The sequence below is a fragment of the Melozone crissalis genome, unplaced genomic scaffold (assembly GCF_028551555.1).
Source record: "Melozone crissalis strain CALT ecotype California unplaced genomic scaffold, PUWL_Pcris_2 ptg000004l_1, whole genome shotgun sequence".
Classification (NCBI taxonomy): domain Eukaryota; kingdom Metazoa; phylum Chordata; class Aves; order Passeriformes; family Passerellidae; genus Melozone; species Melozone crissalis.
The window spans coordinates 3,018,267-3,045,704 of NW_026535782.1; the positions used below are offsets into that span (position 1 = coordinate 3,018,267).

The 27,438-nt window shown below is 38.7% G+C and overlaps 1 protein-coding gene across 1 annotated transcript in view; it reads left to right on the top strand.

Moving 5' to 3' along the window:
• The window catches only part of SEMA3C (semaphorin 3C), a 113,603-nt gene that overhangs the window by 5,301 nt on the left and 80,864 nt on the right, over positions 1–27,438 (top strand). The gene's annotated exons all lie outside the window — the stretch shown is intronic.

Here is a 27,438-nt window from a genome sequence, read left to right on the forward strand (position 1 = left end):
GGAGGTCTCCAAACCTCCTCCCCTCCAGGCAGAGCAGCCCCAACTTTCTCAGCCTGTCCTCGTGTGGGACGTGCTCCAGTCCCCTTATCAGCTTTGTGACCTCCTCTGGATTTGCTCCAACAGTTTCAAGTTCTTATTTTGGGGACACCAGAGCTGTGGTCAGTATTCCAGATGGGGTCTCAAATTGACAGCTTTGGTTGTTACAAGTTACAGTCTTTGGGGGTAATTTTTACACTTCTGCCTTCTCTGTATTTTTTTTCTGTGCCTTTTTTGTGTTTCTTTATTCTCTGTTATATAAACAGAGGCTTATTGCTATAGATCTCATATTGAAATTCAATTGTTGAACAGGCTATGAGTAAATGTAAAAAAAAAATCAAACACATGAAATGAAGCATTATTTAAAAACCTCTGTATTCTTTCTAGAATTCCATGGTTAAAGGCCCTATATGCCAATTGATATTGAATCTGCTTATTTTCATATTCTTGTTCAGTGCCAATGTCTTTGAGTTGGCTTCATTGTCATTATTGTTGACATGAGTTTACAGGAGAGGATAATTTATTGTTTCTGTATTTAGTTAAATTGTGCCATGTGATTTGACTTCAGTTATGACAATGGTCTTGCAATAAAGCTGAAGTCACAGGTGGTGTTTGGTCCAGTTCTGTGTTTGTGCTCTAAAATTACTGTAAGTGGTACCCTCATGGGAAAGCACAAAGAAGTACGTCTTCAAGGTGGTTAATTATCAGGCAACAGAGGTGTCTGATGATTAACCAAAGGTAGTTAATTACTAGGCAACAAATTACCAGCCTACAAATTTGATCCTGCTCTTGGATGAAGAGCTCATCTGAATTTGACAAAATTTGTGAAGACTTGTTTTTTTCTTGCACATTAATAAGTAGATGTGTTTTCAAAGAGATTACTTCCTTTAATCTCTTCATGTGCCTGAACTCAGTCAATTTGACCTGTATCTGAACCAGCTGTGGTTTTGTTTGTTTTTTTAAATTTTGGTATGGAAAAATCAAACTTTATCTCAGAACATTTTGACAGATTCTTCACATCTTGGCGCTCTCTGCTTGTCATAGAAGAAAGCAGCTTATCTTGGCCCATTCCATTGCTCTGTCATTACAATTCTTTCTTGCATTGCCTGTCCAAGGCAAATGCTGAAGTCCCTACGTAGGCAGTTAGATTGCCATTATTCCACAACACATCTTCTTTTATGCTTAAAAAAATGTGATGAGAGAGAAATGGCATAGACATTTCCAATACCCCATTTTTTTCCAGTGTTTGGGTACCAGTAACAAGAGCTCCTCTGTGAGCTCACAGAGCTCCTACTGGATGAGCTCACAGTGCACTTTGAAATGTGGAGCTGCACAGGCCTTTGTGTGTATCAGATGTAATTAGTGATGTGACTCACAATAATTACTCATTTTATTGAAGTGCGTTGACTGAGGTCCTGCCATGAATAAATACATAGACCAAGAACTTGTGCTGTTACTTGAACTGGCTGTTCCCTCAACGTGTGTGTTTTGTTCTTTTTGGTGCTGACTTTCTGAGTTCTCAGTAACACTCCTTAATAAAAAGACTAGGCAGTTTCTCAGGGGAAGGTCTTTGTCCTAGGGACATGGTTTACTGATTCACAGTGCAGCTCCTCAGCTCATCTTACCTCACCTTACATTGAGACATCCCTGGCTCAGCAGACACCAGGCTAAAAGAAGGCTGTATGTTTTTCCCTGTTCAGTTGATTACAGAGATGGAGTCTCAGGGATACAACTGAGGAAAACGTGCTCCATTACCTGAGTGAATCAGGGTGATGTTGTATCTCTCTTACTGGGAATCAAGATAAACGTGTATTTCCAGGAATGAAGAGAATGATTGTGATTAACGGAGGATTTACCTGATTCAGTAAAAACTTAGTACAATTGCTTTTGCATTGTTACTTCATCTGCCACTGACACAGCTTCTTCCAGGAAGCAGAAATCCTGGTAGTGATTTACCGGAGCTAAGACTCAGGTGTAACAATGGAAGGAAGATAGGCAGTGATTGCTCTGCCTCTCCCATGAAACCACTCTGGAGCTGGCACCATCATCCCTTTACAGAGTTTAGGTCTTTGTCTTATCTTTGTGAACGTAAGGCAGACTATTCCCTCTTAATGAAAAGTTTCTTGATTCTTTTGTGTGCAAGGTTGGTGGAGGTTTTATTTCCTTCTCCTTTATACAGTATTTGGGATATTTCCACCTACCACTCTAACCCAACAAATCAGTTATACAAAAGTGAGTGCTACAAAGGTTCCTCAATTACCACAATGAATACCCAAGATTATACAAAATTTTTTTTTTTTTTTTGAAACACAGTACACATAGTTTTAACTTACAATCTTACAAGACTTTTATTCCAAGGCAGCATTTTGAAGACGTGTCTTGCTGCCATCTTACCTACAAGAAATGAGGACGTGGTATTTCATCATTATCATAGAAGAAAAAAATCTTTAATTTTCCATCATATCACCTTGATCAAAAAAAGTCTCTGGAAAGCATTTTACCAGTGAAAAACTCCAGTGAGTCCTGTCAAGTAGTTGCAAGAAATACAGGATTTATTGGGAGCTCTGTGTGGTGTTGGGAGAAGTGAATCTCAGATCTGGTGTGTGAAGGCCCTCAAATCTCCATGAGCTTAGAGACTCTGTGAGCAACTTTCAGGGCTGAGCTCTTAATTTGTGATTTAGCCACCATCTCCCAATGCTATATGTAATTTTTAATGGCATTGATAATATTGAGAAAGGAAGAATGGTTTTGGTTTTGTTTGGGTTTTTAAAATTTTTATTTGGAGGCTGTAAGTAAACACTTCATATGAAATGCATCCTCTTTTTGTGAGAATGTTTTATTTCCAGTAAAAATTTCAAATGTAAAAATGATTTTGTGAAATGCAATTTTTAGTGATACAATGGGATGAATACTCAGACTTCTGAACTGTTCTGCCTAATCTTACACATTGCTCTGGAATAAATTATTACCTCACCAAAATTATCTTCTAGAATGTGGATGAGGAGACATCACAATCAGCTGGGACTGCCAAGTTTCTTCATGGAAAAAATATGTGTATTGGCAGTTGCTTCTATTTTTTTTAAAAAAAGAACACAAATCCAAATTCTTTTAATTACAGGCTCTGCTTTCAGCCATTAAGAAGGCCAGAATGGCATTCCAAAATTAAAAAAAAAAAAGGTTTTAAGAATTACATGGTAAATGTGTGATGCATTAAAATTCACTTTTAACTATTGTCTCAACTGTTGTCTCCTTTTAGAATTGCCTTTGCAATTTCACAGTTCTGATATTGCTTTGAAATGGAACTGAAAAACGCAAGGTCTTGTAAATCCCTCCCTGACAGTAATAGGCTTTCTCAGTTACATGTTCTCCGTATCATTTGTTGTTGTTTCTGTTGCTTAACAATTCTTTTCTGTTGTTTAATACCATTTATCTTTGCCATTCTTAATGAAAATATATTTATTTTCAAAAGCTTTGAGTTGCGCAGGGTAAATCAATTTACTTCAGCTCAGAATCAATTAAATTGGACAAACATTTGTCTTCTTTTAACATCTGTGTAAATCAGGGTAGATCTCAGTCTCCCAGCTCAAAGGAGCTGCAGAGTTAGATTTACAAGCATAAGAGAAATATGCAAGGCAAGTGTCTGTTCCCTTATTTAGTTCAATTGGCTGAAAATGATGAGTTTTGTTATCTTTCCTTTTCATGATGCAAAGTTTTGAACAAAAGTACCATGGTAGAAATGCACACTACAATTGATAGTGCAACAGGAAACAGAGAGAAGGCAGTAACAGTAGATGTAGTCATTAATATTGAAATAATGAAATACTTTGATTATTTTTAATGAAAAAAGGCATATTTATTTAGAGCAGTGTTATAGATACATCAGTTTGAAGGCTTCATTTGTTGATCCCAAGCATTTTACTTGGTTTGAGCCTAACCCTGATACAGAAACTCCTTGAGAACAACCACTGCTCTCAGGAGAGTGGATTTTCCTTATCCTCTGAGATATCCTCTGAGCCACAGCCAGCCAGGGAATGAAACACTCTTTTCCTTGGGTCCAGCACTGTCACACACCTCTTTGGCCTTTCTGGAGCGTTGCAATGGCACAGGGTACGCATCATGAGCTGTACTTTCTATGGCCCTTAGGAGCTCCTCCTTGTCTGCAGCAGCCAGCCTGCATGCCTCTCGTTGCAGCTGTCTGAGACAGTCTCTGTGCGAGTATGTTGAGTGCTCTTACAAGGCAAATATCAAATTAGAGCACAAAAATGGGAGCACTTGAATTTTCAGAATGGCACTTTCTGGGGTTTTTTAATATCAGCCAATTAAGATGTTATTTTCAAGGAGAGGCTTGGCATTTTTTCAAAAATTTACTTCTCGAGGCCTGAAAAGGCTTTAGTTGGCATGGAGAAGTGATCCCAGGCTTAGAGTTTGTGATGGCTTCAGCATGAACACAGCTGGAATTTTTTAAGCTGATTTGACTAAAAACCCACTTCCTGCCACTGTTGAAAATAATGCACCATATATTTTTTTTTTTTTTTTTACCTAAAGCAGACAAACCTACAGCAAAGACAAAAGAGTTTAAAGCCCCCATAAGGTGTTTTATTGTGGTTTGCATTAAGGAACTAAAACAGTGCATACACAACTTTTAAATATGAAAATGAATATGCCTGTAAAGCCATTACCTCTTCTCTAATAACTTACCATCTTTGTAGCTTTGGTAAATCCCTTTAAAATGAGAAGACTGTCAGCCATTCATTTCTCCAGCAGTAACACTCTTTTACTTATGGATACTTGCAAATTTTAGGCTCTTTAGACAAAATTTTGAAAAGTGAAGTAGGTAAAGAATCATTTGTCAGTATTTTTATTCCATTTTTTTTCAAGCTCCCTCTCTACTATTTCCTGATCTCAGGTAAATATGTTCTTAATTTCACAGTAATAGCTGAAAGGCTAAGGTGCATAAAATTGCAAAAATAATTTGAAGCTTTCAGGTGCAGCCAGGTATACCACAGTGCATGAGCAGTGCCCAGAAAGTGGAGCTAGGAGAAGACTCAGATACTTGGCTGGCATAGTTTGGCCCACCAGCCAGATACAAAACACCACAGACTTTTTATCTGGTCACACTCTTTCCTTTCAGACATGGGAGAATCTGCTTGCACAGTGTGTGCTTCTGTAGCTGATGAATTCATTTTCCCCAGCACCCAGAGGGTGAGCAGTGGGTTCATGAAGCACCAGCATGGTGCTGAAGAGAAAGAACGTGAGTCTTGCTGCATTTTTGGGTATATATGCCCCTGGACTAGTCAGAGCAGGCTCTGGGGAAGAAGGGCAAGCACAGGAATTCAGCATCCCCCCCGCAGCTGGGGAGAGCAGAACGACCACCCTGATGCAGGGGCTCAGAGGAGGGTTTTATAGAGCAAGGCTGTGCCAGCTGAATCAATACAGGGGCAGGGTTCATACCTACTGGGGTAATTTACAGAGATGTGTTGGGTGGGGGAGACAAGCTCACAGTATTAATTATGAAAACCCAACCAGCCAATCTCTCTTGAGTTGGATTTTTTTTCAGATACAGGAATCTGCCTGAAATGGTGATTTAATTTCCATTTTCTATTAAAAAAATAAAAAGGTGTATTTTATTCCAAATTCTCAGCGTGTCATTGCCAAAGAAATTTTCTTCATAAAAACATTCCAGTTATATGCAGCACTGCAGGCCAGTGATGAGACCCCTCACCATTATTATTATTATTATTATTATTATTATTGTTATTATTATTATTATTAGTAGTAGTAGTAGTAGTAGTATATTTGTGCTTATATCCGGTGCATTTTTATGGGTACTGGGATTTTGGTGTTGGTATTAGTATTGGTGCTGGCATCAAGCATTCAATGCTGGTTATAAAGCAGCCTGTCCTTCTCCTTGTATGCTCACTTCCTCTCTTATCTTGTTCTTAAAGAGATGGAAGAATCCTGCCTGGATTTTTCCAAGAGGCAAGCAGCTGAGTTTATTCTGTTCACTCTGTGTGGTGACTGTGACAGACCTTTGCTTTGAGGTTATTTTCTTTTGCACAGGGGGACAGTGGCATGGCAAGGGGTTTATGGCTTGCTTATGGCTATTGAAAGCTTCCCTGGCCAGCTGGAGATCACTTTCACGTTGGGTTGGATGTGAGAGAAAACATGCAACGTCTAAGTTCAGCTAAACTTGAGATTGTGTGTAACATCAATAAACCACAGCACTCTGAATAAACAAGGTGGCCACTCACTGTTTACTGTTCCCTTTGCTTATTTTTCCAGCACTGTGTCTGTGACAGCCCCAACCTGTTTGCTGAGCAGCTTAAAGTGGGTTTTGCTCAAAATAGGTCTGATTCTTAGCTGATAGGTTTAAGTTCTGTGTGGAAATGTGGGAGACTGTGGGACAATTTTTCACTAAAAGGCCCTTTAAAGAAAGCAAGTATTTATCAGTGGAGAGTGAGGGAGTGATATAGGAAGCACCAGGAGGTGAAAGGGGCTTGTAGGGGTTACTCACAGGCACAAAATACTGCACCCTAGCTCATGTAGCATGAGAACATTCAGCCTTAATGTCTGCTCTAGAGGTAGTTTCCAGTTCCTTTGAGGCTGACTTCAAATCTGATGTCAGATCTTGGGTTGAAGAAAGTACACATATGTTCTCTTAAGGTTCATTTAGGAGGCAAAATATTATTTTTCACATAAGAATGGAGCATAGTTCTGGGCTATTGTGTCATTTATGTGTTAAAGTTTGCTGAAGTCATGCAAATTTATTTGTTTTGATTTGTGGAGATGAAAGATTGGGGAAAGAGATTGTTCAGTTTTGTATCCTCCCAGCATGACAGATTCTGGTGCAATAGGGTCCACAAGGCTGCTGTGGGTGCTGGAACACGTGGTGAGCAGAGATTCTTATGGTGCCTGTCTGATGGGGAGAGTCAGACTCCTCTCAGCAGTACACAGTCACATCTGTTTAGATTATAGGACTTTTTTTTCCCTTTTTTTCCTTTGTTTTTCCTTTCTTTCTTTTTTGTTTGTTTTATGTTGTTTTTACTGTCAGCATACTGAGACATTGACACAGGTTATGCAAGGAGGTAACAGACCAGGGACTGCTCCAGGTATTTGAAGCTCAGCTAGGTGAGGTGCTGTGCAAACCCACCTCACCTCAGTAGGCATTCCTGTTTTGAGTAGGATTTTGGCTGAAACAACCTTCAGATGTGTTTTCCAACCTGCATGTTTTGTGCTTCTGTGATTTTATCAGAGATCAGCAGGTGTGAGGGTTAAGACGTTGGTATCTATTTTGGCAGAGTTTCCAGAACAGCTTATCTATTATAGTTCTGAAGAAGAAAGTTAGCTTCTCTCAAAAAGGTCAGAAATTTGACCCAACTGACCTGGCATCCTGTGTGCCTTTGTCCACAATGAAAACCATAAACACTCAGCATCAGAAATTCTTATGTAGGATTTTTTTTTCCGGCAAATTATTGTGCCTGAAGTGCGTGTTTTCAAGACTGAAACAATTTGCATATTGTATAAATTGTTTTCTTACAGGAAGAAATAGAATAGATTTCCCTGGTGTGGAGGGGAAAATCATGGGTTGGTCTGATTTGGTTGAATGGTAAAATACAATTCCTCTTCTAAGGAATGGCAAAAATCCTAGATATGCGGCATTACATGGAATTATATGAGGACAATGTCATATGATTTTATGTGTATTTTCTGTACATAATCTCCTTTTTTCTCTTGTTTAAGAAAAAGAGATTGCCTTCTTTTTAAACTGAATTCTTTCATAATACAATGATTAAATCAGTTTTACATGAAGTATGTAGCTAAATTTACAGGTTTAAATAAATTCTATAATACTTTTATTTATTTATTTATTAAATTCTATTGAAACCTTTTATTAACAAATCAGAATAAAGGTTAAATTATATAAGTAACATTTCCAACCATATTTCATGGTATATGTTTGGTCTCAGAACAGATACTAGATCTTGTTCTGGTTCTAGTTTATTCTCAAAGTTTGTATATGTGTGTGTGTAATGTTACATAGAATAGATAAAGCAGATTCCTACAGTATACACAATGTTTGGTGAGGTTTGCGTGTCTACTTCTGGGCACATTTTATGTTATATGCTATATTGCAGCTGTACAGCAAAACCTGTCTGGTAGAATGCAATAAAATGGCAAGTCCAGTTAAAAAATTCTGAATTACCTGGCCACATCCTGTTTTGAAGAAAGCACATCCTATTTAGGATGCTATGCTTTTGAAGAAAGCATAGCATCCTAAATTTGTCCAAGCTATTGTATTTTCTTTCATTTGAGTGGCTGAATCTGCATGCTCAAGCTCTTGTCTTAGTGGTGTGTGCACACACCTATACAACCAGCAGAGAAAAAAAAATAGTAACATGATACACACTTCTGAGTTTAAGCTTTTTCTGTCTGCAGTTTGCACTGTAATATTCTGAATATTTGACAAATTCATTAGAATTGTATTGATTATTAGTCTGTACAGACTTAGGGAAGATTTCTTTAGCCTTTTTGCAAGCCTGTACTGGTCTCTGACTGGCATTACTTATCAAAGTCCCTCTGTTGTTGCTGTCTGCCATAGAATCATGGAATCCTGTGGCTTGGAAGGGACCTCCAGCCGATATCATGCCCAAAGCAGGTCTGATTAGACGAGGCTGTTTTGAGACAAGTCCACTTAAGTTATTAAAAACTACAGTGGTGGAAATCCCACTCTTTAACATCGATGTTCCAGTAGCATTCCAGCAGGTCATTTTACACATAAGTAAGAAGAGTAATTCCCCATCCCTTAAGGCGTTCCAGGCCAGATTGGATGATGCTTGGAACAGCCTGGTCTAGTGGAAGGTGTCCCTACCTATGGCAAGGGAGTTGAAATTAGACAATCTTTAAGGTCCTTTCCAACCCAAACCAGTCCATGATTGATTCTAGGATTTCCTCTTTTCATTTTCTTTTTGAAACTGAAGAAATTGAGTTCTCTCATCTCTCCATGGAAGCCATGTGGTCCAGAAAGTTGTATTTTCTCTTTGGTTTATTTTTAGTCTTGGAAAGTTACCCTGTCATTCTAATGGTGAGCTGCTCACTTCAGTATCTGCTCTCTTCACCTCTCTCCAAGTTCATCTCTGCATATAAAATTAGAAGAGTCTGACTCTGTGTCTGTTACAGTAATTCATGGTTCAGCCACTTTATAACTGTAAGAATCACATATCTCTCTTTGTATATACTTACTGACTATTAAGTTGTTTTGGTGTCCATTTGGGGAAGAAAAAAGGAGGATTTTGTTTGCCTTGGTGTTTGTTGTTACAGTCAACGATTGTTTTTTCCAAAGAACGTGAACAAATGTGAGTGTTTTGAGTGCCCATGACAATTGTTTAAGGTTTCCTGAAGCTGAGTTTGTTGATATTATGAGGAAATCACCTGCCAGCCGTTCGTAGAGGGACTTCTTTATAATCTTCTGTGGATGCCCTTTGATTCCTTCCAAAAATCAATTTCTATATACAGTTTAAAAGGAAAAGCCTGTTTATTAGTTCCCTATTAATTTACATTTTGGGCATTAATTTTTGTCACTGGGGGAAGCCAAAGCATTGTGTCAATTGGCAATACCAAAATCTCCTGTATATGATGAATAAAACAGAATAGATCTCAGTTCACTTCTTTAGATTCTCAACAGACAAATTCATTCTCTGTGTGGTAAAGGATAGGTGGATTTTGTTTGAAAAGAAATATTCATTTCCATTTGATCTGCCTTAATCCTGAGGATATGGGTTTGGATCCCAGAGCTATTGAAAATATTAACTTGATGCTTCCATCAGCTTTCAAAAGCTCTGTGATTGAAGGTCTCAGCAGCTGTTATCCACTATAATAAATGCCAATGATAAAAAAGACTAGGTAAGCTAAGGATTTTTTTTTTGAATAGCAAATAAAAGTATTTTCTTTCAAAATTAAGTTAGGGGAAAAAAATTCTGTGGTTATTTCTTTATTGATAGAAAGTACCAACAAGATTTTCTTTATTGATAGAAAGTACCAACAAGATTGTTCTTTTCTACAAATACTGCTTACAATTTTGGGGTCACAGTTCATTGCAAAATATTCTGCCTCTGTTTGCCCAGCTGCCACACCTCCTGTGCCTTGTCTCCTCCTGTATGTGAAGGAAGAGGCTGAAAGCAAGGTAAAGGGAATAACAGGTTTAATGCTGCTCTGCTTGCAGGCCATGATCAATGTAAATGATGTTAACAGGATTAAGACTTTTTGCTCCCATGTGCATATCCCACCCTAGAGGAATGGTACCCTTGTATTTAAGCACAGGCAAGATAGAACAATCTCCTGGTGTGGTTTTGGCTATATAGTGACATGTACTGGTGACCAAATACAGGAATAAGTCATGCAAGCTTTTTTATTTCAATTTTTTCTTTTTGGTGGGTGGGAGAGGTGGTGGTGGTGTTTTTTTATTTTCTTTTACTGTCAAATCAAGGTTGAAACAACTGGGAGCTGTTCCTCCAGCATAACCTGGGTAGTCAAGGCAGAATGGACCCTCAGACAAAAGTAAGCGAAAATGCCAAAACCAAAGGCAACTCTTAGGCAGAAAAAGGATACAGGAAGGATTTTTCTTTAATCTTTCATTTCAACTTCAATTTTATGGATGTTACACACAAATTAAAGTAAGATTATATTACAGAACTGTGTGTTACAAAACCTTATGGCACAAAACTTAAAGAAAAAAATTCATATTCATGTCAGATGCATTTTAATTTCAGAATGGTCCACAGAGTTTATGCCCAGCAAATCATTTGTATTGCAGCAGTCTTTCTCTGTTTTACATGTTTCCATTTGGTTTTGGCAAAACAAAAGGAAACAGTTAAAAAGATATTTCTCTGTGGAGACAAAAAAAAGCCCTTCTGAAGTCCAGTGATGTTACCGAATTTTGGATCATAATAATATTTTCCAGTGGTTGCAGTATTTCAATTAGAAATCTGCATTTAATCACTCTCCACCCTAAAAGAGGGTGTGCAGTTATGAACACAGCAATATCTGAGTGTTCAATGATGTCTTTCATTGTAAGAGAGGATGCAATTTCTTAATGAATGTTAGAATGAAAACAGAGTAGATTAAAATCAGTTTCTATGTTTTTATATTTTTTTAATATATCTAAACTGCAGCATGAAGCATTCACCCAGCTCAGAGGTTTCAGGGCCATGGATGTGGTTTTGCATTAACAAGGTGGCATTTACATGTCTTGGGACAGACCTTGCTGCTCCTCTTGGCGCTGATGAAAAGGACACACATTTGCTACTGTCCCTTCCTCACTGCCCGTACCAGTAATTGCCACTTTGTATTATTTATAGAGACTGAGTTGGTTTACAGTTTTGTTTTTTCCTGCTTTTCTCTTTAGCCACTATCCAACACAACTGCACCCAAGCTTTTTTTGAGGTTTGTCTGGTGGAAGCAGAATTAAAGATTTTTGTGTACTTTGCTGTCTTATGGCAACTGGCAGCAACTGAAATGAGGCATGTCAAGTGACTACCGCAAAAAGAAGTCAGTAATTTACAAGTTCAGACAAAGGTTGAAGAAACAAACCTTCTCTGTAGTTGTTCTGTCTTGTACAGTCTGCTAATATTTTCATGTTTGAGAATATTTAATTTTCCTGATTGAGAGAATGTTACACTACAGTTGAGAAGAAAAGGCAAAATCAAAAGCAGAATACTCTCATTTTCAGCAGAGCAGTGCTAATGCTTATGTTATTCAGTGAGAAAAACATGGGGGTGGATGAGAAACAATAATTCATTACTGTCTCTCCTGCAGTCAATTAAATCTGTCTCATACGTAGCTGATTAAAGCTGCCTTTTTTTTCCATAATAATAAGAAGAAGATTAATTGAAATCAAGATGAGAGTAGGACCATTTCTCCCAGCATATCAAACCTTTAGTGGAAGGGAAAAAGGCAAACCCAAATGCCAGCCTTGCCAGGTTGAGTTGGATCATGCAGTCAATATCCATGGCTTGCAATAGGTGCAAAGTTATTCTTTCTAGTCTGGTATTGACTCCTGTTCATAGCTTGACCTGCTGAATCTTACCCAGTGCACCACATCTGAGAAGTTTGCTCACATGACAAAAGCATGGGTCAGAAAGCTGCTGATGTGATGTTTTCACACAAAAGTGTAACATAAAGGTCACATGTGAAGTCATAGATTGCCTTGTGTAACAAAGGACCCTCCCCATCCTCCATTTGTCTGCTTTTAAAACAGTATATAGAAGGATTTTGGAAAACCAATTTCTATAATGTCCTTTTCTTTCTGTAAAACCTATTGTTATTTATTTCCAGGCTCCTTAAGATACTACATACTATTTTGCTAGGCTAAAATATGCATCGCTCTTACAATTTTTCACACTTGCTGTCTCCTCTGATTTGATTCACGTTTTCTGCCTTCTGTATCTAGTTCCCTGTCCAAGTTAAAATGTAAAATAAAGTATAAGAGATGCTTGGGCCTCGGAACACATTGCTGAAAGGTTCATTTTTCTGCACACAAGTGTTCAGAGTATTTCTCACAGAAGAATTGCATAAATTATGGAGATTCCAGTCACAGAACAGTGAATGGTATTGTCAGTTTGCTTAGGAAAAACTAATGAGGTTGTAAAGAAATACTGTCTGCTTTATAAGAGTAAAATTTGACAGCTGGAAAAACAAGGGCAATAGGCTGGTTTCCATTTTCCATTGATTTTAGCCCCCAACATTCAGGAGACTTCCTTTTCTGCAAAACCACATTCACACTGCCTACACATGAACACACAATGCTCTTTTGCTTCAAGCCAGAGGCAGATTAAAGTTCATTAGGAGAGTAAGGCTTGAGGAAAGTTCAAACTGTAACAGATAGTAATTTGACAAATAAAGAATTAGGGTTTGTTTTACTAAGCCAAAAATAAAGGCCAGAGCAAGGTTCCCATGGCTCTTTTGTGCCTTTAACCACTGGGTAGGAATCCCATCCCTTTTCATAGTCTGGTTTACATACTGTATAAGCCTAGCAGACACATACCATGGCTGTTTCAGTGCATTTAAGCACTCACTGGGAGCACACATAACTCTCATTAAATTTAAAAAAAAAGCCCATAAAGTATTTCCCTTAGAGCAAGAAATAAGAACAGTAACTAAAATATGTGTTCAGAGTATTCTTAGGTAGATGCAGTAGTAGCTCAGCTTAAAATCAACAAGAATGAATGCATTCTATGTCTGAATGAATTTCATTAGCTTTCTGTAGCAACATTAATTTCTCAGCCAAGCATCCTCATATTTACATATTTACACATTCCCAGGCCTTTTTGTTCTAGGAGAAAAGGATGGATCATTGCAGGTGAGTGACAGATGCCTGTGGTAACTGTTAGGCTGTGATTTGAGAATTTAAGTTCTTCTCACTCAGCAGCAAACTGTGGAGTGGCTAATGTGCATTTTGTACATCCCACACAAAGGTCTCTGACATCATTATCTGAAAACCTTTGACAAATATATTTGAGATGAACTTCAACAGATAATCTACCTGCTAAATGTTGTACACTGGAATGCAGAATGTACTAGATAGTGACTCCATGCAAACAATATTACAAGGTGAGGGCTAAGACAGAATGATGTGCTGAAATGCCTGGGAAAACATTATGAGACGGTCTCCTGCACTGGAATGCAAAGGCACTGTGTCTCTGTGTCTGTGCTTGTTCTTGAGAGCTGGGCACCTCAGACTGGGAGCTGAAGTAACCTTGTCAAATAAACAAATGCTCCAGAAATCATCAGGCTTCTTTTAAAATTACTTGGAAGTATCTAGGAGAGAATCTTTGAGGACAGGAATAGGACACAAACCTTGGTATTTAGTTGTCTTATTCAGGTCTGCAGGGAGGTACAACTTTTAGCCTGGAATGTGCACAGAGGATCATTGCCTGAAGATAAATACTTGCATACTTTACATTCAAAGAACTGAGTAGACACTACTTTATTTTCTGTATATAATAAAGAGAGAGAGGAAAAAAAGTTTTAATTTCCATACTAATTTGGAAGCAGAGTTGGAAGTTCCAATTCCAGCCCAGGTTTCTTAAGTAATGTTGTAGGTAGGAGACATAAGCAAAGTTAATTAAGTTTCACTTTTCACCCTTCTCTTTAGCCTCTGCCATGACACACAAAAAATACAGAATGAGCTGAATTTGACTGAGAAGCTTAAGACTCAGTTTATATCTGAGCCAGAAGTGCAGTGGCTTGCTTTCATAATTACTACTTTATTTTATAGTAACTGTTAGCTCTGTAAAACAGAGAAATTGTCCTTTAGGGGCATCTTCTGGATGGTGGAAGACTGGAGCTGTGGCCAACCACTGTTGTGTTCTTCACATCCACCAAATGGAAGAGGCATTAGCCACCCGCCCCCAAAATCTTCTCTTTGATTGACTTCTGCACAGACTAGGTCTCATAGATCCATTGTTCTCCATCTCCAAAGCAGAATGTTGGAAAACATATACTTTTGAAAGGTTGGTAACACTTTGTCCTGGCTTTAGACTGGCTCACAGATGCCTTAACCAAGTTAATTTCATGTGTGTTGCCAGAAGTGCATGGAGGTTTTAAGTTCTTGCTATTGTGAGTGAACAAATCTGTCAGTTGTGTTGCTGGTGATTCCCAAAAGCTGCACACAGACATACAGAGATGCCTGTGTCCTGGAATGGGTTTCAGCCCTGGTGAATAACTCCTTTAAAACTTTATAAGGTTAATTAAATTGTCTTTTGGTTCTTTGTAAGAACGATTTACTTTACAACTTGAAGGAAACTACTGCACTGAAAGTGACTATAAAATGATGAAAATTGTGAGGTAAGTTTTCTAAATTATTTTTAAGAAAGTTAAGGGGAAAAAGCAATAAAATTAGTCATGGTGAAAATAGTACATTTCTTCAAAATAAGGCTTACATTGTAGTCAATATATGTATCAGAACAATCTTGGTGATACTCATTTAAAACCCATGAGATGCAGGGCAATATGTACACCAATACTGAAGTGTGTAATGAATAGAAATTGCTTTGTGTTGCAATTAGAATTTGTGCTGACAGTGAAAAATACAGTTTGAAACCACACATTTGGACTGACTCCCTTTTCTCTCTTCGTCATTCAAGTAACTTCTCAGCTGTGTATGTGGGGGCAGCTGCATTTACCTTTAATGAAATTACAGCAGCAGAGAATTTGGCTTTGTTTCATTAACTTCACTTGGTTCTTGGAGCTTTTATGTCTCATTCCCTCAAGCAACAGGATAGATATCTATTCAAGATATTTGTGAATTCAGAATACTTTGTATTTTCTGCCTCAGGTAAGGAAGGTATCTAAATCTCTCTCTTTTCCTAGTATACACATGTAGACAATATTCTGTCCCTTTGTCTACATGTGTAAACATACAGGCACAAAAGGTCGCTCTGGGACCCCTGACTTAAGAAATAGAACAAATAAATATTAAAGTCCAGTTATAATGGAAAGATGTGTTTTATATGTAGGAAGTGTGAAAACCAGAAAGATTTGAAATCTTTACGCTCTCATCCACCTCATTTTATTGAAAAAATGTTTGCTCCAGCACATTTTTGTAGTGCTTTCTCTTGTTCAGTAATGAATGTCTTAAACACAGAAACTTTTTTCTGAGCTTTTATTTCAGGAGGAAGAATTATTTTCTAACTGTGAGCCTTTGTTTTCTATTTTGTAACAGTGAATTATACTTTTGTGCACCATAGTAATCCTATCCAGTTTGAGCACAGAGTACTCACACAGAAACTGTTGCTGTCTTGCTTTACAATATTTTTTTTTTTTACCTTGATGGCCATGCTTGGTTTGTTTATTTGCTTGGTGGTGGTTTCTTAATGTTCCTTCATAATTCAGTCTCTTTAGTCTCTTGAACACTTACACTGATCTGGACTTGTGCCAGTTGTCCTTCACATTAGTAATACTGAAAAACTTGGAAAGAAAGTTATTTATTCCATAAGTTAATTATTCCATGGATAAACTCAGAGTGGTAAAGGGCTGTTCTGTGATGAGATCCTTCCAGGTAGTGTTCAAAGTGATGCTAAATACAAGTCAGTGCATTTTTAATTTATTTCTTGCAGGTGCATATGCTTCCATTGTTCTAATGGTAATTTAATGTGTGCAAATCCAGACTGCCTCCCTTGAAGTTCGTGAATATGCATCACCTTCCTAATTGTGTATTAAGGGATTAGATTGGAAGTGGCAGAAGTTCAGTGAGCCAAGTGCATAGGCTCACTCACATAACAGCAGTGAAACAGAACTAGTGAAGTAGTGGAGCCAAGACTTTGGACAGCTCTATTTACATGTTTATGTGGATGCTGTTTCCTGAAACTTGTCATTTTGTTGTTGACTCACCAGCTGCACAAATGCAAAGGGCTGCGCTCTCAACTTTTTAATTTATTCAGGCACAAGTCTATTCTTGTCTTCTAAAGGACACGTGTGCAGGAGAATGGCAGCATGAATTAGAGAGTGTCTTTTTCCAGAGGTTTTCAGACTAATTCATCTTAGATTTTGCCAGTCAGCTTGTCTGGAGATGGAAATCCCAAGTTTTACCTGTGAAAGGAAATGATACCTGAAGGTCACTCAATTTCCTGATTGCTACCTGAGATAGGATTGCCCTGTCAGATGTTGGGGGAGGCCCATGTGGAGTTGGATTGCTGGTAAGAGCAGGTGGGGATGCTTCATTAGGCTCCTTATCTCAGGAATTTGTCTCCCCACTTCCCCCTGCAGCACTTAGGTGTCAGAGCAGTCTGCTGCTTACAGAGAGATCCTGACATAATGCAGCAGTACTGGAATAGAAGCTTCATGATGAGGAAACTAGACCTGTTAGTCTAACTGTGGGACTGATACTGTCAGTATTTTGCTGGTGTTGAAATGTTGCAGTGTAAGGAGATTTCACCACATTTGTTCATAGGAAGTCTGGCTGCCAGTGCTGAACCCTCTCCTTGTACATTCATCAAGTGAATAGGTGCATCTCTTCTGCTGCAGGCTTCATTTGAAAGCAAGATTTTGACTTGCATATAAACTTGTGTTCTGAACAGCCTCACACTTAACCAAGAAAGATGTTTAGGCCTGGAGTTTTGTGTGAGCCTCAGGCTTGGTGCAGCATTGTTTACTCAGACAATTGTCACCGGTGCCAGCAGTCCTTATTACACAACTTTGCAGTCTGCTGCCTCCTCAGCCCTCTCTCAGCATCAAGACATTCTCTGCAGAAAGAAGCCTCAGCATGCCCTGAAAGGAGATGGAAATGTAGTTCAGTAGTGGAGGCTTTGCTGCTCTTGTGCAACATGCACGTAAAATCATCTCCTTATGCCTGTTGTTTACTGTGTAACAGAAATTAAAGAATTTTCAGTTTAAGAAGAAAAAGTTTAACTGACCCAATTTTTTGGGATGGAGTGTAAAAGGGATGTAGAGAAACAAGTGTTTAGGGGGCATGAGTGGGCTTTTGTTAAAGAACAATGAAAAGCAAGAAAGACTCACATGGTGCTCTGGAAAAGCTTGTAATTTCTAAGATATTATTTTTATTACAATTTTTTCTATACAAAATAGCACCCAGGTAATTATAACAAACTAAATAAGTTAGACTTGTATGGGTTGGGTGATTTGTTGTTGTTGTGGTTTTTGGTTTTTGGCTTTTTTTTCAGGTGCATAAGATACCTGAAGGCAGTTTTAACTAGCATAGGCTTCAAAGGGTTTTAGTATATGATATATGCAAAATAAGAAGAATTTCTTGTTTGTTCTCTTGCTTTCTTTATGGATAAATGTCTGTGTGCCAGGCAGCAGACAGATCTGAAGTGCAGAACTGTTTAGGTATGCAAGAGGGAATGGTGTTCAATTAATGGTGTTTAAATAATTTGATGCTACTGTTCTTTAATTAGAGTAAATTAATGTAATGAATGTAGGCAGTACCTTCTGAGCCCATTAGCTTTATCACTTCCTTGAAGGTATGAAAAAATTTGAAAGCAGCATCAGAAAAAAAAATGAAGTAAAATCCAAAATGCTTATATTTTCACTGGGATCATTAGAATTTGTCCTTGGATTTTAAAGCATTTTTTCATTGCTTACTGTGAAGAGGTTTTCATGCAAGCCAAAATACCTGGATCAGAATGTTGTGCAATATTAACCATTTCAGGAGGCTCTGTATAGGAGAGCCACTGAGTAAACTACAGAAATAGCATCAAAATCTATAAGTCTGGTAGGAAAATGAGACTCTACTATCATTTTTCCACGTGTATTAGGCATCAGAACTGAAAATCAGGGAAAGCCGTTCCTCTAATCTTCAGTTTTATTTTGTGTCATTTTCTCTCCTGCTCGTCTCTGTTACTACTATACACAGTTAAATGCAGAGTTTTGTGTAGTAATGCTACAGCAGCTCTGGTGATCCTTCTTCCTGAGCCTGGTGTGATCCTGTGCTTCTCACACTTCATGACTCACCCATGTCTGAGCAGGAGTTGGGTTTTCCTGGGCTGGTGAGTGTGTGGGTAAATCTGGCCACCCGTGTCCAGCCTCCCCATCTCCACGAGATGTGATCTCCATGAGAGCAGCACGGCCAGCCAGGATTCCCAGCTCTGCTCTGCAGGGCTGCTGCCCATGCCAGGGTTGATCTCTCTTGACTTTTTGCCCAGATGACAGAGCTGCCCTGCGAGCCTGGCCAGGGTCGTGGCCGTCCCCAGTGCAGGGAGCAGAGCTGCCTTCCCCGGCAGAGATGCCACTGCCAGCGGGCAGCTGTGGCTCAGCAGGGTATTTTTGGAAGTCTCTGAACTTTACAGTTAAAGATGTGCCAGAAGTATTTAGGAAAAGTTCAGGAGACGTGGAGCACTTGCTTGCTAACCCTCTGGCCTGACAGTGTTAAAAAAACTTAGTTTGACAGTCCTCAACTCATTTTAAGAGGATAAAGCTTTCAACTGCAGGTTAGTTTATTTCAGTTTCCTCATGGGCTGCAACGTGCTCCCTAGAAACTCTCAGAATTTTTTTAAATTATTAAAATAAGTTTTCAGGTTCCTAATAAAGAAAAGCTTTTAAGAATATAATTATTCCAGGAAATGATCCTGGAATAATGTGGGCTGAGCAAGTTTTAGCACCACCAGTGCTGCAGTGGCAAGCTCTGATCAGCAGCAGAGGGAGATGGAGGTTGGAGAAGAGTGGGGAGTGATGGCAGGAGGAAAACAGAAATGGACTCTGCTTTAAAATGAGCAGACCAGTCAAGAAAGTACTGAGCTGAATTGAAGTGGGAAAGAACTATTTTATTTTATTTCTGTCCCCTAGAATAGAAATAATGAAAAGCTTTGGTTATTCTGTCATGGAGTCTGATTTAGTTAACCTCAGTAGGCCATTTACCAGCTTCCATGGAAGGAAGAACTGTTAAATTCTATTAAATTAAATTCTATTAAATTAAATTCTATATAAATTAAACACGAAAATATAAAATTTTCCTGTTGCATCAAGAGTTCCACCTTTTCTTTCTGTCATGCTCCTAAGTATTTCCCACAAGGGACTTTGGCTTCTCAGGGGATTTAGCGTTCATGTAACAGTCCAGAAACATAATTGTCTCATGATTTGTTATTACAGCAGTATTTTGAAGAGATTTGTGGGGAGGGCAGGATTTTGAGGAACAGCACAGTACCTGCTGTCTTCTTCAACAGGGTTTTGCCTCCCTGCTGTGACCACCCTCCTTTCTCCTATGCACTTTCAGAGTTACCTGTGAGGGGCTTTGGGTGTGCTGCTCTTCTACTGTGCCTCCTCCTGATCTGCACTTCTTCTATGAGTGCCTCAGCTGGAATATATTTGAAATACTGAACTTTGCCACTTAATATAATTTGTAAGTCCAAACCAAAAAGTTTCAATAAATATGACTTTTTATTCTGTTAAACATAGAAGTTTAGTACACTAAGAACTGATCTAATTCACATGTGGAAGAATTTCGTGTGGGGAAAAGACAGAATCTCATTTGAAAAATAATTCCCATTATATTCTACACTTGTAGGTATTTTGGGGTAGACACAGCACAGACTTTTGGTGTGAGCTAAACCAGCTTTCTTTGTGTTCTGATATAAAGCCCATTAAGCATTTCACAGGAAGACTCTTCTGGATTGCACGCCTGTCTGTACAACAGGTGTTTGGTTATGATCTCACTTACATATATACCAATGGTGTCTGGTGCTGCCTTTCAATACTTTGTTTTACCTCAGAATCTAATAGTTTCAACTTGATATCACTATTGATTGTAAGTCCAATGATCATGAATGAATGCCTGTCCATAATAAGCACAGTGGAAGACCCAATTCTGAAGCTCATTTGGATTAAAAAAAGAATCAGTTACTAAGACTGAATTATTATTCATATTTTAAGAATTCAAATCAATAATTTAAAAAATTGCAATGACTAACACTGACTTTTTTCTATCCTTTTCCTTCTAGCCATCAGCATGTTTTACCCAGCAGGTCTAACAAACAGCCATATGCTCTCTGGTCTCAAGGGAACTAGTTCCAGCTTGAAAATCAATATGTCACTGCCAGGCTGTGGTAATAGATGCTTACAGCAGCAGGTTTATATAAGCTAATGGCACTCTGTGCAACAGCAGCTCATTTAGATGAAAGGGTTGCCTAGTCTCATTCAAATGTTTGGGGCAGCAAAAGATGAATGTCTGTAAAAGCTGATCAAAATGGTAATTTGTTCACTGATGAGCAGCCTGTCTGTAGTTGCTACACTGGAGATCCTACCAAGGAGTACAGTGTAGTACGCTAGTCTGTGGGGTTATTTCTGCACAATGTTTTCATATTTGTAAGGACTGTCACTACTCTATCAGCTGGAATGAATCAATATAGTTTAAATTTTTGGGGATTTTTTTTCATGTATGAACATCAACCCCTCTGGAATTGGATGAATTGGAAAAAATCTGCAGAAAAGAAAAATTGTAAATATATTTGGGAAATTCAGATAGATTTTTACAAAACCACCTACAAATCATCAAGGCCTGGATTTAATGTGTATTTTGAAAAGAGAAAGGCCTAAAATTAGGGGTTTTATAGAAGAATCCTGCCTTCATTTTTTTTTGTGATTTGTGGAGAAAAGCGGTGACAGGTCATGTGGATTAAAGTTTGTTGAAGCAACTATTTTTTATGTTGTGTGCCATTGCAAAGCCACTCACAGTGCTGCTGGTGATGTCCAGCTTGCTTCCACAGAAGGGTTATTTGCACCACTGCTGCTGACATGTGCTGCCTAGGGTTTTTGAGAGCAGTTAAAATACTCTTCCAGTGCAGTGTGTCACTGCCTCTTTCAGAGCAATTGCAGGCAGTCTTCAGTGCCAAATACAGAGGTAACTGCAGACATGTACATTGTACGTGTACAAAAGGAGCACAAGCTCCTTTTTCATGTGCTATATGGTAATGTTCAGTCTCATTTCTTTCATGTGCTTGGGATAGCCACAGCATGGTTTTTCACCTAAAGCATGTGAGTTATCAAAGACAGGAGCAGGGCTTTGGCTAGAAAATACAAATTCATCAATTCAGCCAAGACTTCTGTCCTCTCATTTTGGATGGTGACCAGCAAGATATCCAGAATTCCAGAGTTTATCTTGTAGAACATAGCCCATTTCATGAAACCTACTTCTCATTTCCATCAATACCTTTTTAAAATAAGTTGCCTCTCTAGATTTGCTTCCATCTAATACAGAAAGTTTTGAGGCAGTCCTTTCCACTCCTTTTCTATTATTTAGGATAAAATTACTTGTCTGAATAATTCATAACCACAACATTGCTTGAGTTCAGCTCTAGAACTGAGTGAAATTTTGTGCAGGGGAAAGGAAAGTAACTCCTAATTGTGTTTAATTTTTACCTGCATGGTTTGTGGGGGCTTATTTAAAAAGATTTGCAGCACATAGGGCTGTGTATATCTTAATCTCATGTTCAGACATGGTGTTGCTAGCTTAAATAAGTAGTTAAAAAGAGCTATTTAGCAACCCTTTTTAACTTGTGGGGGCAAGAGCTTTTCTTATTGGGCCTTTAAAATCTAACTAAGCTGTATTTTTGTGATGTAGAGTTTGTAGAGTTAACTATTTCTATTTATTTATTTCAAACTCTTCCAAACTCTTCCAGCAGCTTGTTTTACATATATTTATAAGCGAAGTTTCATCGAAAGGACATGTGGCCTCTTGTTTGCAAATTTACAGTGTTCATCAAAGGGCATTATAAATACAATAAAAATTTCCTCTAGCAAGAAACAAAACCACCAGATTATTTGTGCACTATGCATGTTTATAGCCTACTTCAAAGATTTTAGTTACCTTAGCTGTGAGCCGTGGAATCTCTCTTGCAATGCATGGGGAGGTCAAGAACTCCTGCAGACATACAGATATCAGCCTGGCAGACTAAACCCAATAAAACAATTCAGTGTACACATTAGCATGTTTCCTTTTGTCTGAACAGTGGTCTGAGGCCCTCAAAAATACAGAGAAAAGCTCACTTTTGGCATCTTTTTAAAAATCTGATTCACTGTCTCTTGGAGTCAGTTGAAAGATTCCCATGACCTAAACAGAGCTGTGGAGTCTCTTTCCTCAGAGGGAGCCTGTCTGCATTGTCTGATAGGATCCCAGGTTGGATAAAAAGTGAAAAACTGACAAACTGCATTATCAAATATCAGAAAGCATAAGGGCTTGTGAAATGTGAAGCCTTTCCATTTATCAGGTCAGCTATTCACAGAGCTCCCCCTTCACATCCGCCTGGAAATAGAACTCATGGCTGAGCATGGCTGAGAATCAGACTCATTACAGAAGTCTTCAAAAAACCCAGCCGTGTGAAGAGAGCATTACTGAAGGATCAAGTCAATCACTAAAACAATAGAAAATAGCCCGGCTAAATTTAACTCAGCTGCTTTGTGACCATGTATTGTGAAATTACCATTCTACTTTTTTGTAGGCCTTTATCTTTAGAATTTATGAAGGTCTGAGAAAGTGCAAAGTGGAAGAGAAACACTTCAGTTCAGTGTTTCTGAGGAAGTTGGCTCTTCTCCTTGCCTGTTCCACAGTTTTCATTGACAATTCTAGAAGAGTCAATTGATTAGTGGTTTAGATGGTCAGCAAGTGCTTTTAGCAGGGCTGAGATTTCTGTTTGATTGTGTAAAACACCTAAACTTTCCATTTTCCATCTATAAGTTACTGGACATGCTATAGTAGTAATTTAGTTAAGATTTCTAAAGACACTCAGATGCTAATTTGAGCAGTATTGAAAAGCCTCATCAGAATTAAGAATATTCTTTTCAAGAGAGGTCAAATGATTCCTAGAACTGAGGAATGAAGATGGAAAAAAGGGGAAGAAGTTGATTCAAGGTTATTCAATGCACTGAAGGAGCTAATTGGAGTACTAAGGAAAAATGTTCTGATATAATTATGGAAACATGTTACAATTTATGATATTATAATTCACAATAACACAGGGGTCAAATTAGATTTTATTCAGGCAGTTTGCATCTCTTGAGTGCTGAAATTTACAGCATTAGTTTTGTTTAAAAGTAAAGCTGAATGAGTTAATAAAAAACTTAACAACAGTGTTTTGAAAGCATTCTGAGTGCTTCCTTCCTCTTCTGCTGAAATTCTACAATTACACTCATGTCCATAAAAATCACAAACCATATATGATTTTTGAGGTCTTTCAGTCCTCTCCCACTGAAGTGGCAGTGGCACTGAGATGGCTCTTGTTGGTGAAAACAAGGGGAGAAATCACTTCTTATCCATAGTGCAGCTTCCCTCCTAGTGTTACATATTATATTTGGTGGGGTTTCCCTCCATATTCTGCCTGACCTCATATTGGAAGGTAAGGTGAAGGTTGTAAGATAATTTTCTCTAAGCCTGATTTTGAATAGCACACTTTTTAATTTTTTTTTTATCTACAGGTCTTGAAATGAGTAAGAAATTTAGTGGAAAGTACAATATATGTATATATTCTGTAGCTGACTGAAAAGGGAGTAAATAAACATCTTGTGGTTACAAGTTTAAAGTTTAGCATGGAGGAAGAGAGAAGTGCTGTTCATAATTTAAGAAGAGCAAGTTAAAGGATATTTATCCAAGCTAGATGATTTCAAATGTGTGGCTGATTATCCTAGACAAATTTAAGGGAAGTGTAAGTTCCTCAGTTCCAAGGCTATGGTTGTAACAACAAATACAATTCCTACGAGCTTTCCTGGGTACTGATGCCACAGGGCATGAAACAGCACAGGTCTCCACTAAAAATTACCTTTGTCTTCAAAACAGGGAATCTGCATCCAAACCATTTACTAGTAATCATACATCCTGGGAGTTTCCATCCTTAACCTGGCCTCAGTATTTGGTTGGGAAAGTGCTACCAAGCAAAGGCAGTCCCTGTTATCACTGTTCAACACTACAGACCTGTGTCTTCAGTGTTACTCACATAACAGGGACTTTCTCTGGCTTGCTAAGTGCAGCATTAGTGATTCTTTTCAAGAGCCTTTCAAGGATGATAATGTCCAAGTGGGTCAGAGCATGGTGGATCAGCAAATATGAGGCTGCTCTTTGCAAAGAGGTAAACAGAGGTAAATACTTTAAAAAAGTACTTACAAGTCAATAATATGGGAACTAAAAAGCTTCCGAATTGACTAAAATGCTATAGAATTCAGTTTGAATGCATTGGAAGGATAGAAATGTGGACTGAATTAAACAAAGTTGATTTATAAGGTCTAAAGTAGATTTTAGTCTGATCCAAATTCCTTCTTTGATAGAGTATTTGCTTTTATGGATGTGAGAAAGTGCATCTGTTACAACTTGACTTGACATTTCAAATTCATTAAAGTAAACTGTGGAATTAAGGTGTAGATTAATATAATGTATTCTTAGTGGGTGGAAAATAATTTAAGAATACTGTTTTGCTGTCAAACTGGAAAGACTTCTCTAGTGTGCTTACAAAGTGTCTGTCTGGAATCTATTTCTATTACACATTTTTCAGCAGCAGTTTGGATGATTGAATAGAATTTCCACATTGGAAAATGAGAGTAAGCTGAGAGGAATTTCAAGATTTTGAAGGATAAGGTCAGAGCTGAAAATAATTTCACTTAATTGAAGAGTGTTCTGAAATCAATAAATTTAAATTCAACAAGGAGAACTGCGAAGTCTGTGCATGCAGTTAAGGAGAGAAAATTAAATGGTCAAATAACAAAAGGAAGAAGATTGTGCAGCAACATCATAGAATTGGAGTTGGACTGGACTTTGTCTACTTAGCAGACTAAGAAATGAGCAGCATAAGTGTTTCAGATAAATTTGTGGAAATGTCCATGTCAGGAGCAGGAGACAATTACTTCGCACTGGTGAGAGCAGTTTTGGTCACTGCATTTAGCAAAGATGCAGACAAAGTGAAGGGAGTCTGGAGGACAGCAGCAGGGCTGATAAGAGGTATAAAAGATATACCTGCAAGGAAAGCTTGAAATAACTGGGTTTGTTTAGTCTGGAAAGAAGAAGACTCATGGTGTGGGAGAAGAGAACTTGATAAGAGTCTTCTAAACCTTTACATCCACAGGGGTTATCAGTTTTTCTCCAGATCCATGGAGGGCAAGACAGGCAGCTACTGACTTAATTTGTAGTTGGGATTCTAAAGAAAAACTTCACTGGGCAGAATTATACAGAAGTTGTATTGGAAGAATGGGAGTGATGGTCTGCAGAGAATTGCACATTTGTCACAAAAAACCCATTGTGAACCTGTCTGTATGTATTGATCCTTCTTCAGTTTAGCAGATGGTATGATAACATTGCAATCCTCACCAACTCTGCTTCTCCATTTTGATTTGGTCCATTACTTTAGCTTTCATGTCTATGGTATAATAAATAAAACATGCAATTCTTGCCTTTTCTAAAACAGAAATTAGTCAAGTAATTTGCAGTAGTCCACAATCTTTAACATTTTTAAAAATGAAAATTTATTTCTCCAGTAGTTTTTAGTAAGGAAAAGATGTTGGTGTTTGGTGGTAATGAATTATATATTTTCCATATATCAGCATTTAATAGCCTAGTATTTGACATTACTGGTTTATTTCACACATTTCTGTGTATTTCATATATTCTGTATATTTCCCTATTAGGGTTATCTCATTTTCATGGTCTTTCCATCACAGTATGCTAGGAGTTTGTCGTGGTTTGACCGGAAATGGGACATCTGGGATATGTTGTTTTGCTGTGGTTACCAATGGGTGGTTGGAATTTAAGATGAGCGCCTAGTTTGACCAGTGCGGCATTTGGATCCGCCTCTTGAGACTACGAACCCAAGGGGTTAAAAGCAGGGCTCTTGCCCTTCAGAGCCCTCTTGGGATTTCCGTCCGGCGTGAAGGGGCTGCGTCTCCCTGCCCCGGCCCAGTTGCTGGCTGGGCTGGGGGAGGGGAGAGCCACGTGGCCCATCTACGGTAGGCCCGGGTTCGGAGGAAGGGTGGCGGACCCTTGAGCGACCTGTTTATTCCCCCCCCCCCGCCTCTTTTGGAGATGGAGAGAATGCAGCCCGTGCTTGAACTGAACTGTTACCTTGACACTTGATATCATGTGCCGGCAGGCAGCAGGGCTGGGAGGAGAAAGGGGGGGGCAGCGGGCAGTCCGGCCGCCTGGGAGAGCTGAAAGCCTCACAGAACATTACCTTTCCTAGGAAAGGAATAGGAGTGGAAGATGAAGGAAGAAACCAGGCCAGCAAGGGGGGTCTGGCAAAGGGAGAAGAGAGATGTTGAAGGAATGGAGGAAGATGGAGTGGCAGTTTTTGCTGGACTCTTTTTTGTTGTATATCCATGGACTGTTTCCTGGTGATGCAGAGGCTGTATTGCAGGGGGAAGCGGAGGCTCGGCGTCAAGAGAGTTTGGTTTTGAGACCCCTCGGCCCCAGGGGGTATAGAAGACATGGGGGGGACAAAGGTCCCAGGGATGTGACTGCGCTCTGCTTGGAACGAGACGAGGCATTCTTAAAAGGCCCTGAAGGCAGGCCCCTGCCCCATCCCATGCCAGGTGGTGAGAGCACCTCGGCATGGAAAGGAGATGTCACGAGATAGCAAGATACCGGGCGGATTGCTGATTGTGACAAGAAGTCCGTGGCACAAGGAAGGACTCCGTCTATCCCTTATGAGCTGAAGATTTGATTTTTTTCTAAAGGGTGGTGCCAGACCGAGTGTGGATAATTTTTTGGAAATGTAAATGTGTTTGGGAATTTGGTGGGAGGAGGATAAGGAAGTGTTTCTGTGTAGTTTTCATTCTCCTTGTGTTTTTTTTCTTTGTGTGTGTAGTTTAGTAATTGTGTGTGTAGTCTAGTAATTGTGTGTGTAGTTTAGTTAATAAACTTCTCTTTATGTTTAAGTTGGAGCCTGCTTTGCTTATTTCCTGGCCACATCTCACAGCAGATAT